Raw genomic sequence first — 9,545 nt, forward strand, 5'->3', positions numbered from 1 at the left:
GCAGCAGAGTACACCACCAATGTGTCTGGACTGATGCAGCACAAGACACCACCACTGGACTGATGCAGCACAACACAGCACCACTGGACTGGACTTATACAGCAGCACTGGGCATATGGCAGCAGAGGACACCACCACTGTGACTGGACTGAGGCAGCACAAGACACTAACACTGTACTGATGCAGGACAACAGAGCACCACTGCACTGGACTTCTACAGCTACACTGGACATATGGCAGCAGAGGACACCACCACTGTGACTGGACTGATGCAGCATAAGACACCACCACTGGACTGGGCAGTACAAGACAGCACTGGAATCACCACCCCACTTTCCCTCCTGCACAGACACTAAGGACGAAGACACATCCTCTCGCTACACTCTCCAATGCCGGAGTGAAAATCGCGGCAACGCGCGGCTCCTTATATGGGATCCAAACCCTGGGAGAATCCGACAGCGGGATGATGACGTTTTGCCTCGTTCTGGTTTCCGAGTCAGGCGGGGAAACCTGAGCCGGACTCAGATCCGGGCTCGGGTAGTGAAATTCGGTAAGTTTCGGTTCTCAGGGTACCGAACCTGCTCATCTTTAATATATATATATATATATATGGAAAAAATGGTATAAGGGTACCGGCGACCACTGGTGTAAAAAAAATGTTTCAAACCATGTATATAATAAAATAAAAGATACAAATTTATTTGGTACAGATAAAATACAATTAGTATGAAGGTAAAAATGTAAAAATAGAGGGGGGAGGGGTTGTGTTTTGTTAAAAACACACACGCAAGGTTCTAAGACCAAGAATGTTTGCATAAAAATGATAGTAAAAATAATAATAATAATTAACTAATAATGTTCTAAAATTAGAATAAATAAGAATAAAGGAGAGTCTTAACTTTGTAGGTAGAGGGTCACAGAGGGAGAGCCCAACGCGTTTCGTCCTGATGACTTCTTCAAGGGGTACTGGTGTGCTGGGATCGGGTCTCTATATATACCCTCTCTAATCAGGCTGTGATTGCTGATGTCACTTCCTGTTACAGGGCAGGTCAACGACCTTTCGTTAGGAATACACGTAAGATTGTGCCTTACTATGTGGGGGACAGTACACATCGAGTGAAATGTTCAGGTACATACACATTTTAAGTTAAAAATATAAAAATATATAGAGATCGTGTATTCAGACCGGAGTGCGGCACTTCCGCCACACTTCCGGTATCACCAAGTCTCTATTGCGCTGTTAGGGTCTCCTGCCCTGTGCTGCCACGTCGTCATGGCAACCGGGTGACAAGTGCTAGCGGAGTGGCCTGAGCGCAGCTGATACTCCGGTTCGGGTCTTTTGCTGTGCAGTGGTTACAGGCTTTGTGCACGGCAGGGGATCCGGTGCTGGTTTTTGTGCTCACAGTCTGTGAGGTCTGAGTGGGGCGTGGACAGCACCTGCTATATAAGGCCTCTTCTCAGGTTAAGCAGATGCTGCTGAATCTTTGTTGGTTAGTCAGTTCCTGAAAGTTAGCCAGTACTGTGTAGCTTTGTATTTGTTGTTGCTTACTGCAAATAGGCCTTGGGGTTTGGTACTACACTCTGCCAATCCAGACCTAGCAGTAAAACTGGAGTCAGTCGTTTAACTTGCTGAGGTTCTTTTGCTACTCTGTGAACTTAGCAAGTTTGCGGCTGTATTCTCAGACTTGCCTGCCTAAATCCTTTCTCACTGTGCAATGTGTTCAGGTGTCAGTTTAGTGGCAGTAAGCTGAACCTGTGCACTGCAAGTGAGGATTAGGATTGTGGAGACTCTCCTTGTGTCTATCATTCCATCTCTGACCAAGGAGTTTACTGCCACACCCGTTGGTAACCCTTTAGGGTTTTGCTGTTGCCCTTAGCAACAGCATTTCGGGTTCTCTACGTATTAAAACACAACATCTTGCTTTTTCCATCTGAGCATTCCTAATACTAGGGAGACACCCAGTTTCTTAGCCTCTGGGCTTCTCTGTTCACTTTGTGTTTATTTTGTTACCCTATCACCTTCTGTGTATGTAATGTCATATTCCCCAGTCTGTCTGTGAGTTCATTTGTTTTGCATCCCTATCCGTTCAGACACCAGTACATTCCTGCAGGCACTGGTGTGCATAACAGTTCAGACACCAGTACATTCCTGCAGGCACTGGTGTGCATAACAGTTCAGACACCAGTACATTCCTGCAGGCACTGGTGTGCATAACATATTCAGCAGCCCAATACTCCTGTTGAAATTTTGTGGGAAAATGGAGCATACCCCTCAAAATACGTTGCAACAGGTGGTCGATCAGGTGCAGGTCCTGACTCGACAATTTAATGATTTATCCATTAAAATGCACACCTCCCAGGCCGCTGGCGGAGCTCCCGCAGCAGCAGCACCTTCAGGGGTTAAGGAGCCGAAAGTAAATCTCCCGTATCATTTTTCTGGAGATCGCTCGCAGTTCTTTTGTTTCAAGGAGAGCTGCAAGCTATACTTCCGGCTTAGGCCTCAGTCTTCTGGGTCGGAGATTCAGCAGGTGGGCATAGTGATTTCCTTGCTACAAGGAGACCCACAGGTCTGGGCATATGGGTTGCAGCCTGACTGTCCGTCACTTAAAAGTGTTGATGCTTTTTTTACGGCACTGGGCATGTTGTATGATGACCCTGACAAGACGGCCTCAGCCGAGGCTCAGATTTCGATCCTTAAGCAAGGGCGAAGGCCAGTTGAGGTTTACTGTACGGAGTTTCGGAGGTTGGCCCATGATACTCAGTGGAATGACCCAGCCCTGAGACACCAGTACCAAAGAGGTCTTTCTAACCAGATAAAAGACCAACTGGTACAATATCCCTTGCCTGATAGCTTGGATCAGCTCATGCAGTTATCCATCCGGGTGGATAGACGGCTGAGAGAGCGTAGGCTTGAAAGGGAGACCGAGGTTTCCTTCTTTCCCAAGGGAACCTCAGACTCTGAGGAATTTTCCGAGGAGCCTATGCAGATTGGGGCTACCCGCCTCTCCTCGCGTGAGAAGACGTGGAGGAGACAGCAGGGGTTGTGTTTGTACTGTGGGAATAAAGGTCATGTGGTAGTATCATGCCCAGAAAAGCCGGAAAACTTCAGGGCCTGAGGGTGATGGGAAATATCCTGTCAGGCCAGAAGTCAGAATTTCCCAAGAAGACTTTTATCATTCCGGTGACCTTGAAGATCCTCGGTCAAACTGTCAAGACTGAGGCCTTTGTGGACAGTGGGGCCGACGGGGTTTTTATGGACCGCCAATTCGCCCTGAAACACACTGTTCCCTTAGTACCCTTGGCATTGGAAATTGAGATTTGTGGGTTAAACGGGGAACCTTTATCCCAAGGTAAAATTACCTCTTGCACTAGCCAGATTTCTTTGTTTATTGGAGCCACACACTCTGAAAAATTGTCCTTTTATGTGACTGTCTGTACTTTTGCCCCATTGGTGTTGGGGTTACCCTGGTTAAGGGCCCACAATCCTCAATTTGACTGGGTCTCTGGGGAGATTCTTAGTTGGGGTACTGATTGTTTCAGGAGTTGCTTGAGCCTTCCAGTCAGGCTCTCGCAGCTAAGTTTGCCAGGATTGCCAGGGTGTTATGCAGATTTTGCGGACGTGTTCTCCAAAAAAGTTGCAGAGGTACTACCTCCCCATCGCCCCTATGACTGTGCCATTGATTTGTTGCCGAATGCTAAGCTTCCCAAGAGCAGGTTGTACTCCCTGTCACGTCCTGAGACTCAGGCTATGGCAGAGTACATTCAGGAGAACTTGGCTAAGGGATTTATCAGACCTTCACAGTCTCCAGTTGGGTCGAGGTTCTTCTTCGTGGGTAAAAAGGACGGTTCGTTGCGACCCTGCATCGACTTCAGGGAATTGAACCGTATCACGATTAAAAACTCATACCCACTGCCTCTCATTTCGGTCTTGTTTGACCAGCTTCGTACTGCCACCATTTTTTCTAAGATTGACCTACGCGGTGCGTACAATCTAATCCGAATAAGAGAGGGGGATGAATGGAAGACTGCCTTTAATACCCACTCAGGGCATTATGAATATTTGGTGATGCCTTTTGGACTCTGTAATGCCCCGGCAGTCTTCCAGGATTTCATGAACGATGTACTCAGGGAATATTTGGATAGATTCTTAGTTGTTTACTTAGATGACATCCTAATCTTCTCCCATTCCCTGGAGGAACATCGGAAGCATGTACGCTTAGTCCTCCAGAAACTCAGAGACCACCGGCTTGGGGCGAAGCTGGAGAAGTGCGAATTTGAAGTTCAGCAAATCGCATTTCTAGGATATATTATCTCCCCAGAAGGTTTCCAAATGGAGGGTTCCAAGGTACAGGCAGTCCTGGATTGGGTGCAGCCCACTAGTTTGAAGGCGCTTCAGCGTTTCCTGGGCTTTGCAAATTTTTATAGACGATTTATCGCTGGATTTTCGTCTATAGTGGCGCCCTTGGTGGCACTCACTAAGAAAGGGGTGGATGTTGCTCACTGGTCTTGTGAGGCTAAAGCGGCTTTTGCCCGCCTCAAAAGGGCATTGTCTCGGCCAAGGTGCTGCGACACCCAGATCCAGAGCGTCCTTTTGTGGTGGAGGTGGATGCCTCTGAGATGGGTATTGGGGCAGTGCTCTCTCAGATGGGAGTGTCTGATAATCGCCTTCATCCCTGTGCTTACTTTTCCCGTAAATTTTCGCCTGCCGAGATGAATTATGATGTGGGTAACCGGGAATTGTTGGCTATTAAGGATGCACTCGAGGAATGGAGACACTGGCTTGAGGGGGCTAAGTTTGTGGTCTCAATTCTCACCGACCATAAGAATCTGGCATATTTAGAGTCAGCGAAGCGTCTCAATGCCAGGCAGGCACGATGGGCTTTGTTTTTTGCTCGCTTTAATTTTTTGATAACATATCGCCCTGGGTCAAAAAACATCAAGGCTGATGCGCTCTCGCGGAGTTTTGCTCCAATCCAGGAGACCACCGAGGAGCCGTTGCCCATTGTGTCCCCATCATGTATTAAAGTGGGCATTACCCAGGACCTCTTGTCATTAGTCCTTATAGCACAGGAGCAGACTCCTCCAGACCTTCCGGTAGGTCTTTTGTTTGTGCCAGCGAGTGTTCCTGGAATTCCATGCCAAGAAGTCGGCAGGTCACCCAGGTATTGCCAGAACTCGGGAGTTGCTATCTAGGGCGGTGTGGTGGCCCTCGGTGGCTAAGGATGTGGATCAGTGGGTTCGGGCATGTGACATCTGTGCCCGAAATAAGACTCCAAGAGGGGTTCCTGTTGGCCCATTACATCAACTCTCTATTCCATCTAAGCCATGGACCCACATTTCAATGGATTTTGTGGTGGACTTGCCCAAATCCTCGGGGATGACAGCCATCTGGGTTGTCGTTGACAGGTTTTTCGAAGATGGCGCACTTCGTTCCACTGGTTGGGCTGCCATCGGCCAGACGCCTGTCTGAATTATTTATGCTGCATGTTGTGCGTCTCCACGGGTTGCCACTTGATGTGGTCTCTGACCGCGGATCCCAGTTTGTGGCCAAATTCTGGAGGGCATTTTGTTCCGATCTCCAGATTTCTGTCAGCTTGTCGTCAGGCTACCATCCGCAGTCTAATGGGCAGACTGAAAGGGTGAACCAGTCCTTGGAGCAGTTCCTCAGGTGTTATGTCTCCAAGTGTCAGACTGACTGGGTTGCTCATCTGTCCATGGCGGAGTTTGCCTATAACAACGCAGCTCACTCTGCTACAGGGATCTCTCCCTTCCTTTGTGTGTATGGGCATCATCCTAAGGCCAATTCTTTTGACCCCCTGGACTCCACGCCTGGTGGTTCCTCTGTGGTTTCGGTCCTTAGAGGTATTTGGAGGAAAGTGAAGAAAGCCCTTGTGTCTGTGTCATTAGTGACCAAAAGGGTTTTTGATAAGCGGAAAAGACCCTGCAGCTTCAAATTAGGAGACTTTGTCTGGTTGTCTACCAAGAATTTGAAGTTGAGACAGCCATCTCATAAGTTAGGCCCCCGGTTCAGCGGCCCTTATAAGATCACCAGGGTTATCAATCCGGTGGCATTTCAGTTAGATCTGCCCCGTTCTTTGGGTATCAATAAAACATTTCATTGTTCCCTTTTAAAACGGGCGATTAGTAATCCTTCTTCCAGTGGAAGACCTTCCCCTCTTCTGATACGTGGCCAGAGGGAGTTTGTTGTTGAAAGGATTCTTGACTCCAAGATGGTTCGGGGTCGGCTGTCATTTTTGGTGCACTGGAAGGGGTATGGCCCGGAGGAGCGGTCGTGGGTGCGCAGTTGTGATCTTCATGCCCCCAGACTGATACGCTCTTTCTTCTCGCAGTTCCCCGATAAACCCGGTGGTAGGGGTTCTTTGACCACTCGTCAGAGGGGGGGTACTGTTAGGGTCTCCTGCCCTGTGCTGCCACGTCGTCATGGCAACCGGGAGACAAGTGCTAGCGGAGTGGCCTGAGCGCAGCTGATACTCCGGTTCGGGTCTTTTGCTGTGCAGTGGTTACAGGCTTTGTGCACGGCAGGGGATCCGGTGCTGGTTTTTGTGCTCACAGTCTGTGAGGTCTGAGTGGGGCGTGGACAGCACCTGCTATATAAGGCCTCTTCTCAGGTTAAGCAGATGCTGCTGAATCTTTGTTGGTTAGTCAGTTCCTGAAAGTTAGCCAGTACTGTGTAGCTTTGTATTTGTTGTTGCTTACTGCAAATAGGCCTTGGGGTTTGGTACTACACTCTGCCAATCCAGACCTAGCAGTAAAACTGGAGTCAGTCGTTTAACTTGCTGAGGTTCTTTTGCTACTCTGTGAACTTAGCAAGTTTGCGGCTGTATTCCCAGACTTGCCTGCCTAAATCCTTTCTCACTGTGCAATGTGTTCAGGTGTCAGTTTAGTGGCAGTAAGCTGAACCTGTGCACTGCAAGTGAGGATTAGGATTGTGGAGACTCTCCTTGTGTCTATCATTCCATCTCTGACCAAGGAGTTTACTGCCACACCCGTTGGTAACCCTTTAGGGTTTTGCTGTTGCCCTTAGCAACAGCATTTCGGGTTCTCTACGTATTAAAACACAACATCTTGCTTTTTCCATCTGAGCATTCCTAATACTAGGGAGACACCCAGTTTCTTAGCCTCTGGGCTTCTCTGTTCACTTTGTGTTTATTTTGTTACCCTATCACCTTCTGTGTATGTAATGTCATATTCCCCAGTCTGTCTGTGAGTTCATTTGTTTTGCATCCCTATCCGTTCAGACACCAGTACATTCCTGCAGGCACTGGTGTGCATAACAGTTCAGACACCAGTACATTCCTGCAGGCACTGGTGTGCATAACAGTTCAGACACCAGTACATTCCTGCAGGCACTGGTGTGCATAACATGCGCATGTGCAAGGTACACGTGTACCTCTAATGTCAGAGTGAGACGTTTCCGCCCCACTTCCGGTATCTGACTCATATGGAATGCGCATGTGTCGTAGAAAGTCTTTAACTACAGTTGTATTCTCCTCTTTTTCCCGGAACCGGAAGTCCATTCACGTCTGATGCCAGTTGTGTTGTTGCCAAGGGGATCCTCCCGTGGACCGCATACTGACCCGCATGACGATGTCACTTATACCGGAAGTCGACGTGTTGCATATAGATGATTTCTTAGTCTAATTAGTTCAAAGTCCAGGCCTCGTCCTGGCTTCTGTAGCGTTGTGGAACGCATAGTTCACTCTGATTGGCCATATATAGGATGTAAATAAAAATAGTTTCAGTCATCATTTAGTTATCATCATTTAGTTATCAGAGAATATGCAGAGAGCAACCTTATATTAATGTGTATATTTGTTTGTTTATAAACTCATAATATATCATGTACAGTAGGAAATTCACATTATTTTAGTCGATTGCAGATAATAGACATGGTAATTCATTGATATGAAAAAGTGCTTGTGCTAAGGTGGTATGTGTGATAAAAATATTTGATAAAATTATTAAAAATTTATAAAAAAATTTTGCGTGAGTTGTTACAGTGATCGCGTTATTATATATCAGTATACAATAAGTTCATTGAGTGCCAGTGCCATATAAAATTACAGTGATTCTATCAATTCTATATACGATACTCAAATTACGACGTGTGTGATATGCTAGTATTCTAATATTACAGTGAAATAAAAATATATTAAAAATATGCTGTGAGCAATATTTGTGTTGGTGTCTTAATTTACATATGGTAAATACCTTGCTTCCCTTTCGCTCTTCTTATACAGTACCGGATCTTCCCAGGTAGTCACCTCCCCTGGTACTGGTCCGGCCCAACACTGTTTTGCTTCCAAGATCGGACGAGGTTGGGCTTTCCCAGTGTGGAATGACTGTATTCATCCAGCAGGAAACCCAAATTGCCATATGTTTAATTAAAATATATCTTTTATTAGTGATGTGCTAATTAACAGTAATATAATCTATTTACAGTGTTGTGATTAAAAATAATAAAAGAAGAAATATATAGGGGACCTTCACAGAAATGGTGCAATCTCATAATTCTCGTTAAGTCCCAACGGATGCATGGTTCTCAGGTGGAAAATCCAAAACATTTCTCTTTGGGAAAGCTTGGTGGCTAAATCTCCACCCCTTTCTCCTAATTTCACCACCTCTATTGCTTTGAAGGTGAGTTCATCCGGGTTTGAGCTGTGTTCTGCCATAAAATGTCTCGGTATGGTATGACTGTCCACTTTATTTTTGATGTTCCGTATATGCTCCTGGATCCTTAATTTCAAAGTTCTTTTGGTTTTGCCAACGTATTTCTTGCTGCAAGTACACTCCAGAAGGTAGATGACTGACGAGCTGTTACAATTAATAAAGTCCTTGATCTTATACTCTTTGTTATTGCCGACAACACTGAATGTTCTTCTATTGGGATGAAGATATCTGCAGATGTTGCACCTGCCACATTTGTAAGATCCGACGCACTTGGGCATTGAGCCGTTATCTGCCATTGATGGTTTAAGCATGCTTGGTGCCAGAATGTCCTTTAGATTCCTAGATTTCTTATAGAGAATATCCGGGTGTGGAGGTAGTATCTCTTTAAGAATTGGGTCCATTAGTAGGATTTTCCAATGGTCATTGAGAGATTTCTTGATCACGTTCTCATGTCTATTGTAGGTGGTAATGAAGGAGACTCTTTCTCCCTTCTGGTCTTTCACTCTATATTCAAGCAGATTATCTCTTTCCAATGCCTTGGTCCTCGTGATTGCTTCTTGGATAACAGTTGCCGGATATTCTTTCTCCTCAAATCTGGACTTAAAAATTCCCATTTGTTCTTCACAGTCTTTTAATTCACTGCAATTTCTCCTGATTCTATGGAATTGTGAATATGGAATATTCTTTTTCCATTTCTTCAGATGATTGCTCCGGTAATGCAAGTAACTATTCTGGTCGACTTTCTTTATATAATTCGTGGTAGTGACTCTTCCTTCTTTTCCCATTAGTATCAGGTCAAGGAACTCAATGCTGCTGGTGTTGATAGAAGAGGTGAAGGTTAGATTTCGGTCGTT

At 46.1% G+C, this 9,545-nt stretch overlaps 1 pseudogene; it reads right to left on the reverse strand.

The window, feature by feature from the left end:
- Positions 1-8,252: 8,252 nt before the first annotated feature.
- Positions 8,253-8,371, reverse strand: LOC134944775 (5S ribosomal RNA; annotated as a pseudogene).
- Between the last annotated feature and the right edge of the window lie 1,174 nt (positions 8,372-9,545).

Source organism: Pseudophryne corroboree, chromosome 1, assembly GCF_028390025.1.
Source record: "Pseudophryne corroboree isolate aPseCor3 chromosome 1, aPseCor3.hap2, whole genome shotgun sequence".
Taxonomy (NCBI): Eukaryota; Metazoa; Chordata; class Amphibia; order Anura; family Myobatrachidae; genus Pseudophryne; species Pseudophryne corroboree.